Source organism: Manis javanica, chromosome 1 (genome assembly GCF_040802235.1).
Source record: "Manis javanica isolate MJ-LG chromosome 1, MJ_LKY, whole genome shotgun sequence".
Classification (NCBI taxonomy): domain Eukaryota; kingdom Metazoa; phylum Chordata; class Mammalia; order Pholidota; family Manidae; genus Manis; species Manis javanica.
The window spans coordinates 227,482,374-227,492,126 of NC_133156.1; positions in this window are offsets into that span (position 1 = coordinate 227,482,374).

Here is a 9,753-nt window from a genome sequence, read left to right on the forward strand (position 1 = left end):
ACAGATATGAGGGGCTTTGTAGTTTTCGCGGTGTCCATCCTGCCTTCTCTCCTTGTTGCACAGAAGCCTACTCAGCAGAGGCCCTCAGAAAGTGTAGAGCCATCTTCTTCAGAAAAATCCTTGGAGAAGGGGCCCTCCAAGATTCAGAAGGAGGTCCTCCAAGTTTCCTACCCAATAGGAAGAGAAAGAAGAGAGAAGAGAAGTTGATAAAATACAAAATAGATAGAAGGGAAAGAAGATAAGAAAGGGAGAGTTCTGGAAGCTCAGGGAAGAAAACCAACTGCATTCCTGATAGTAGATAACTAAGGCACTCAAATGTCAACCCTAACCTTCTCCAGCAGCTGATGCTGTTGGATATTGTGAAAAGTTAGCCAAGTGCATCATCTGAGAGCAGTCCACAAGCCACCCTCACCTCTAACACAAGTGGAAAGTGTGTGGGTTCCCAAGACCACTCTTAGTTTCAGTAATTTGCTAGAAGGACTCACAGAACTCACCAAAAGCTTATGTTTTATTACACTTAAGGGCCCAGATTAAAGTCAGCCAAGGAAAGAAGGACATAGGGCAAATCCAAGGGGGTTCTAAACACAGAGTTTCTAGTGTGGAGTTCAGAACAGGATTATTCTCCTGGCATCGATGTGTGACCATCTGCACATCATATTGCCGACTGGGGAAGCTCACCTGAGCCTTGTTGTTCGTTCTTTATTGGGGCTCCATTACACAGGCATGGTTGACTGCTCATGCGGCTGACCTCAATTTCCAGCCCCTCAGGAGGTAGAGATAATATTTCATAACCTGAAGCCCCTATCCAAAATCACATTGATAATATCTGGCTGGCCCAAGGCACACAGGCAAATACAAAGAAAGAAAGACAGTGCGATCAAGCATAACATTCTAAGGGCTCAGAGATTACCTCCCAGAAGCTGAGGGCTAGGGCCAGGCCTCTCCTTGGGCGATGTTAAATTCTTTACTACACAGATATGGAGGTAATTGTGACCTGAAGAACAGGATAAGAACATAAAGATTGTTTATAACGACTTACTTGGCAAGCAGTGTGTGATCTAAGGAGAAAGAGAAGTACCCTAAATGCCAGGCTAAGAAGCTGGGACCAGCCACGAATGGAAGGAAGAGGGAGATGAGTGGAAGAGAGTGAAGGGCCCACCTCTGGGTTCTTCCTAGAAGTGGGGAACTGGAGACTCTGAGGTCCGATGGGCTTAGTTGGTTAGTTCCATTAGCAATGCCTTTCCAGAATCTAATACACTGTAGCCTTCAGCTCCAGGGTCAGGCCTACCTTTGAGGTGAAGCCAAGCCCAGGGGCACCCATGTACTGCCACCACTGGTGTCAGGGGCAGCTGATCTGACCAAATCTGACGTTCAGCAGAATGGATGCCATGGGAAGAAATTAGGCATTCAAGAGCCAGAGAACTGGATTTTACATCACTGTCCTTTCAATGGCTCAATTCCCAGGACTAAAATGGGGCTGATGATTCCCCCAAAAAAGTGTTCGTGAGAATAGGCCAAAAATGCTTAGACCACATCCTCCTATGGAGATGAATGAAATTAACATCAAAAACTTACATTTCCTGCTTGTGCTGGGTTGATCTCTCCTGATCTCAGTCCCCCGCAAAGTCTCCTCAAGGAGCATCTCACCTGTGCTTAAAATCAGCCTGCCAGCCTCAGTCTCTACATGGTGTCCACTCTGTCCCCCCTCCTGCCCCAATGCTCCCATCAGTGCCTGATATCAAAGCTCAGCAACTTTTTCTGTAAAGGCCTGGATAGTAAATATTTTGGGCCTAGCAGTCTGTACAGTCCTTATTGCCATTTCTCACCTCTGCCATTGTAGTGAGAATGAGCACCTGCACACATGTCAATGAATGAATGTGGCTGTGTATAAATAAACAAGTAAAACTTTAATCTCATATAATTTTTACCTCACAAAATATTATTCATCTTTTGGTTTTTGTTCAACCATTTTACAATGTGAGAAAACATTCTTAGCTCACAGCCCATTAAAAAAACAGGCAGGTCTGATTTGTCCCAAAGACTATAGCTTGCCAACCCTGGCTCTCTACCCATACAGGCCAGGGAAGGCACCTCAGCCCTGTGAAATGTCAATGTTTATGCCAACAGCACTGCTTCAGGTGTTTCCAAAGCTTCCTGGCCTCAAGGTGGCAGGATGTGCTGGGATCCATGCAGACACAGAGGAAGTCACCTCTCCCCAACTGTAAGAAATACTTTGGCATCTCCACCTGGAAGCTTCACTCGCCCATACACCCAGGTACAATCAAAATGTAACCACAATAATAAGGTCACATGTTCTTAATACCCCAACTAAAGGTGGATCCAGGTTTTATTGAACTTGAAACATAGGAAATTTAAGGGTTCACAAGATTGGTACAGTGGTGACATCAGCATAAATGATAGGTAAAATCTGCCCCTCCCTAAAAGCAAAGAAAAAACTGGTAAAAAAAAAGACAACTACTGCAGGATCAACTTTTTCAGAATTTTGGAAATGAATCAAAAGTTTATAATCATGGGAATGCTTAAGCAAGAAAAACGGCTGAATCCTGGTAAGAACAAAGAGTTTTGTAGCATTTAAACTTACTCTGGTCCTATTCCCTATCTCCCAGTTCTGCAATAACCTTGGAAATAAACAACCCACATTCCTGGTAGAGAATCTATACTGTAGGGACCAGAACAGACCTCACTCACAAAAAATATATATATATATATATATTGTAATTATTTGTTTTAACCTGTTTAGTGGCTCCCTGAAAGACGAACTCAAAAGGCTTGGCTTTATCTCATCTCACTTGGAACTTGCCCAGTGTTAAAGCAGCAGGCAGCAAGTGATAACAGTCAGGGAAAACAATAAACTAACCGAAATGGTTGAAAGGAAAGGCTGCAGAATGGCAAGTTTTGGAGAACAAGGGTTTTGGAAACCTTTGAAATATTCTGGAATTCTAGAAGGCCATACACATGCCCAGAGTGGTATGCATGCCCAGGCAAGATGTGAGAGGCTCTAAACTCTCACCTCTGGCTGGCTCATTTCCCTTCAGGCTCTCTGCAAGCAGGAAGTGAGGGCTGAGCGGGCAGCATAGTGAACTGCCTGGCTCATTGTTGAAGGTGTGCCCTAACTCATACACAGAGCCCATCTTCAAAGACTAGGGAATTTTTTTTTTTTACCAGGAATTGAAGGAAATCTCTGTCCAATCGTTAGGTGACTACTAAGGTAACAGAACAGAGACTTCAGGGGCCACACACAACCAAGAGTACAGACGTCACAAAATTAGTTCAGAAAAATCACTAAACAAATAACTACAAGTGGCAACAAAAAACCCTTGGAAGGAGAAGGAATATGATTTCCAGAGTTCCTGTATTATAATATTTAAGCTGCCCAGTTTTCAACAACAAAAAATTTAAAAATGGTATTAATGTGTTTTTTGTTTTAACCTCCTCTTCTTTCCTAATTTAAAAGACAGCCACAAATGGTGCTGGGGCACTGGATATCTACATGAAAAGAATGAATTAGGACCTTTATCTTACGCCAACTCGAAATGGATCAAAGATCTAAATGTAAGAGCTAAAACTATAAAACTCTTGGAAGAAATTGTGTGCTAAATGGCAGAATTTCCAGACTCTCCTGCCTGGCCTTGGCATTTACATATTAATAGGTATATACTGCTACAGCCTCTTGCAGTCTCTGGGGCAAAGGGGGAAAAGAAAACCGCCATTCTTTCCTCCCCTCCATTCCTGGTACGTAATTGGTCTGGCATCTGCCACTCACCAGAGACTGGCCCATGAAGTTCCTCCCAGAAGGTGCAGGCTGGGAAGTAGAGAGCACGCTGTGGCTGCAGAGAAACTGGGGCAGGAGCAAGCTTTGCTAGTGGGGGCAGGGTGAAGGGACCTGGGGAGTGTGGCCCGTGGCTGTGAGGACCAAACAGAGCTGTGCCTGGCCAGCAAATTCGAAAAAGCTGTGAGCCATAAAAATGGTTTCTCCCAACCTGCTTCCCCTTACCTCACTTTGGTTTCACTAGATTCATAGGGGAATTTGCTCCAGGAGGGGAACCCCTTTGCCCCAGAGCTACAGAAATGTATTTGTAAATCTTCATGACCTAGGATTAGTCATGGTTTCTTAAATAAGTTACTAAAACCACAAGCTACAAAAGAAAAAAATAAAAAATTGGAATTTATCAAAATGTAAAACTTTCATGCATCTTAAGATACTATCAGGAAAGTGAAGACAACTCACAGAATAAGAGAAAATATTTGCAAGTTTTTATCTGGTAAGAGTCTAATATTCAGAATATATGAATAACTCTTACAGCTCTTACAACTCAACAACAACAAAAAAAATTTTTTTAATGGGCAGAGGATTTGAACACACATTTCTCCAAAGAATATACTCATATCATCAAGCACAAAAAAAGATGTCCAACCATTAGAGAAGTGCAAATCAAAACCAGCATGAGATACCTCTTCACGTCCACTAGCATGGCTGTAACTGAAAAACAGAACATAAGAAATGTTGGTGAGGATGTGGAAAAATCTGAACCCCCGTGCATTGCTGTTAGTAATGTAAAACGGTGCAGCCACTGTGGAAAAAATATGCTGTTCCTCAAAAATTTAAACATAAAGTTCCCATATGACCTAGCAATTCCATTCCCACATATATACCTACAATAATTAAAAACATATGTTCACACACTTGTATACAAATGTTCATGGCAGCATTACTCTTACTAGCCAAAAGCTGGAAACAACTCAAATGTCGTCCACCTGGTGAATGGATGCATAAAAGGTGGCATATATACACAATGGAGTATTATTCAACCAAAAAGACAAGGAAGTTCTGATATAGCATGGATAAACCTTGAAACCATTATGCTAAGTGAAAGGAGCCAAACACAGAAGGTTACATATTATGTGATTGCATTTGTATAAAATGTCCATAATAGGTCAATCCATAGGGAAAGAAAGTGGATTCATGTTGCCAGGGGCTGAGGAAGAGGAAAGGAGGTGACTGCTTAACGAATGGAGTCTCTTTTGTGGGCAATGAAAATATTCTGGAATTAGTACTGACAGTGGCACAATATTAGAGATATATTAAAAACCACTAAATTGCACTTTTAAAACAGTTAAAGTGGTAAATTTTGTGTGATGTGAATTTTATCTCCAATTTTCATTTTTTTTAAATTAGTTGCATGGCTTTGGAAGGAGCCTGCGGAAGTGAAGGGTCCCCAAGCCTGAGTTGTCCCCACACCTTTAGGGGAAATCTGCCTCTGCCCCACACCACCAAGGTAGCAAGAAGTCCAGTCTTCCCCAGGAGTTTTCCTCCCCCAGTCGGCAAGGCCCCCAGGAATGCTTAAGCTGCTCTGTAAGTCAGTCCTGCCATTGGTCAGCCACTATGCAGGCAAAGCAGAGGTGCAGGCATGCGCCTTGAGGCCAGGCCCAGCAACTGCTAGCTTCTAGAGAGCCCATCTGCTGGCCATGGCTTCCCTCACTGCATGATGTATACCAAGTGCCCAGAAAATACCATGCTGTGGACCCATGAGAGTCTGTTTATAATTGCAAATCTTTCATCTAAAACTAGCTAAATATTAACTTATCCCCAGTGAGGCACCAACACACTCCCAGCTGAGCACTGAAGGCAGCCCTGGCAGGGCCCTAGAGATGAGCTGATCCAGTACCATCCTGCTGACTGGTGATGACACTTGAGCACAAAGTGGCCTGACTCAACTAGGGCTGCTCTCTGAGCCCAGAGGAGCTGAGGCTGCCCCCTCTGGGGCTGTAACTGGGGCCCGACTTCGGGCAAGCATTCTGGTTCCCAACCTGCTGTTCTAGGGGTTCCCTCCCAGCGGGCCATCCCACTTCTCATCCCCTCACTTGGAAAAACTTAGTTTTTCTTGACTTGACTGTGTCTTCAGGAATGCAGGTCGACGTACACCACTCAGATGTAGTCCCTCTGGCCTGTGGTCACAGGAGCCTTTCAGGAATCGGTGGGATAACCACACAACCAGGTAACCAGACTCAGTAATGCTTCCAGATGAGGTGGAGTGGAGCAGCCTGGGGACCAGCACTGGGTTTTTGACACCCTGGACAACACTGAAACCTGATATTTACAGGAAAAAATCCTTTTAAGAACACCCTGGGACACGGATGATGGAACAAGAGCTAACCATTCCACAAAGAATAAACAATTTCTTTAAGCTCTGTGGCCCTACAGCCCCGTGAGGGAGCAGGGGAAAGCGACAGTCAGCTCAAGATCTTGAGTTGGTCCTGGCCCTTCTCTGGTCCTTGACGTCCTCATCTGTCCACGGCAGGAGAGCTGGCTGCTGACTCTCTATGCTTCAGCAGAGCAGAGCAAAGGAGAAAAAATTCCTCTCTCTCTACTGAACATGGCATTTCCCACCTCATGAGAGCCTTGCCAACAGGCCTGATTGGGAGAGGAGCCCCACGGGCCTGCGGGCCATTGTGAGCTTTCTGCCAACTAGAGGGCAGGGCACCCTCAAGGGCTCAGAGGGTGGGGCTGGGGCCTGGACTGTGAGCTGCCGCCCTCTAGTGGCCTAGAGGGAGGAAGGAGAGAGACCCAGACGGGGAGAAAGAAGCCGGAGGGAGAGGAGAGAGGCCCAGAAGCTAAGGCTGGGGAGAGGGAGCTGAGAAGGATGTGGTGGGAGATAAAGTACTCCCAGGGGAAAACATCCCCATCCCCTGGGCTGCTCTAGTTCTCACCTCACTGGCACTGTGTCCACCTGACTTGTACTTCTGCCACCAAGAACTCTATCAGGTTGAATGAGACCAGAACTCCCAGTCAAGTGCAAGAGGTCTGACCAAGTCAGGAATTCCTGAACCCACTGGTTTTTGCTTATTTTATCTGGATGTCTCCTCTAGGAAGCCTCTCTCAGGACCAGCTGCCAGAGGTTTCATCTCTGACTCCAAACGCCCCTGAATTCCACTGACTTCCACTCTACTTTTATGTTTTTGCTGAATCTGTATTTCTGTCCTTAGCCTTATTCCAGAACTTCAGACCTGTATACCCAGCTGTCCACAGGGTACCCACCTGCCTAGCCCTTAGGCATCTCAAACTCAGCATGTCCAAGACAGAACTTATCACTTACCCGCACCCCACTCCTCCTATGAGCCCTACCACGTTTCCTTAATGTGGTAGACACTGTGATGGGCTGCCCCAACTGCTTTTACTAAGTAAGGTTTATTTGCCCAGCCCTAGCAGTGCTACAGGCAGGAAGCCCCCAGCGGTCAGTCTCCAGGGATTTCCTCAGCTGCAGGAAGCCACCTCAGCTGAGGTCACTCCTTTGCCAGAGAGGTCCACATCCAAAGACGGACTGCACGGGAACATAAAGCCCAGCCCCGCTGCCCAGGTCAGCCCAACTCTGCAGGGCGGTCCTGGAGGGTCAGCTGAGCAGTCTGCGGAGGCTGCATGGTGGCTCAGCTTCCCCATCCTCTCAATCCTTCCTCCCCTCCTTCCCTTCCAGGGGTACTGATCCCGGAAGAGCTGCCTAATCAACCACTGGAATGTGAATCTCCCTGTCCAGGGAATGTAATGTCCAACACCCACCCCCCAGGACTCAAACCCTCAGGCTCATGGCCGACATCTCCTTAACACCACCAAGAAGAATATCCTCCCTCGCTGTCTGCCTCAGGTCCACCCGCACCCCTCATACCTACTGCTGCCACCCAGGCCCTTACAGAGCCACCCTTGTCCTCCGATCCTGACAGCACTAGGAGCCAGATTCCCCTTCCAGAGCCCCACTCTCCTCCCTGAAGCTTTGGTTTAACTCAAGCCCGATGCCTCGCTCAGGGCCCCCATTGTCTGAGCCAAACAGCCCTCACTGCCTTTCCAGCACCTGACCCCACGCAGACTCCCTGGGCCGCCTAGTCAGGCCCCACCAGATTCCCGAAACAGGCCAGCCAGGGGCCCGGTCCCAGTGTGACAGCCTGAGGCCTGGAGCCTGACGCCAACTCTGGAACTGACTGGTTGCCCTTGGAGGCAGGGTGGGGTCCCCCTGTGAGGCTGGTCCTCAAGTGGCCACTCCCTGGGCTGTGATGGTGACTGTCGTGAGCAGCACCAGGATCAATGAATTGCAGACAGACGGGGCTCCTGGAGCCAGTCACAGTGCAAAGGCAGTAACTCAGGGTCACCAATCAGCCTTGTTTGTCCCTCACACAAGCCCCGGGGCCCGTGGGAGGCCCAGGTCGTGCCTGGGAGGCCCAGTGAGAAGTGAGGATGAGGCTGGCTTCTCTTCTGCCAAGCGGCTTCCTTATTCTCTCATCATTATCTAGACTTTTCTTTGTTTTTTATCACTGTAGAACTATTTAGTCTGATTCAGTGGCATTAACTAAGTGATACATTGGTCTGATTATTCCTTAGTGAAATCAAGCCCATAGATACCATTTACTCTTAGATTTAGAAAATTTTTCTCTTTTTATATTTTTGTTTTTATTTTAGTTTCTAGCCTTTGGAGGGTATTTAAAATTTATATTTCATTTTATTCTTTGCACTGTTTATTTTTTAAAAAACAATATATTTGCTCTTTGCTCTGTAAGTTTTGAAATGGCATTTAAACAAAACTATAAAATTCTACCCTTTTAAAAATTAATGAACACAGATTTTTCACCTCCATAAATTATAGAAGCTTCTTGTTTTTAAATGAAAAAGATGTGTATATACAAGTCCAAACTTTACTTTCAAAAGAATATTTTGAAGTGATTTTCAGAGAGTTCTGTGCCTCTTTCATTATTTATCTAATTCTTAATGTTGCTCCTAAATATTTTACATTTACTCAAAGGATTCTGGTTCCATGTTAAGATTAGGAACACAGTATTATATTAAGAAACTGCCTTATATTCTTTCATTCTTCACTTTAAAAAGGCATCCAAATAGAGGTCCTTTAAATCAATGAGCAAATAGACTACATTTCTATATGATCCCATTTGTTTTATACACATGCATACATACACGTACACAAGCATATATGTTTGTACATGCTTGGAAAATTTCTGGAAGAACACAGAAGAAAACGTTAGCCCTTTGCATCTAAGGAGTGAGATTGGGATGTGAGTAAACACTTCTGTGGCTGCTGACATTTCTACTAGCAAGCATGGTCAAGGAGGCATGTTTTTTCTGTGGTTGCAGAAACAAATTTCAGTGGCTGGTGCTAGTTTTGTGGCTGCAAAGAGACAGAGTATGGGGCATCCAATGTTTTTATGTGAATTGCGGTTGATGTGGTATATCTTCAGGCTGGTAGCGGGGGTAATGATTTCCTTGGCAGGTCAGTTCTGTGGTATTTTAGGGGAGTCATTCCTGGAAGCTCAGCTTCCAGTCTGCCCCTCCTGCCTTTCGGATAGTTTTGTAATCACCTAACTCCCTGTATTAAGCCTCTTCCTACTTGAGTTATCTGGAGCCATTTCCATTATCTGCAACTGTGCCTTGAAGTGAGAAAGGATGGGGAGTAGAGAGGAGAATTACAAATTTCAGAGGAGCTCTTCATATGATATTATCAAAGCCATCCTTTGTCTAATTTACCCCCCAGGGATGAACATGAATGCCGGATCCAGATTTCGCCTCTACATCAGCAATACAGACCCTTTCCTTGGCCTAGTTTCTCCACCTCTTCAACAAGATATCTGTGTTGGTGTGTTATTCAGGACTCTGGTTGCAAATGACAGAAAGTGTTCATTCAATCTACTTTAGGCAAAATATAAGTATATTAGACACAACCAAACAGCAGGAAGGGC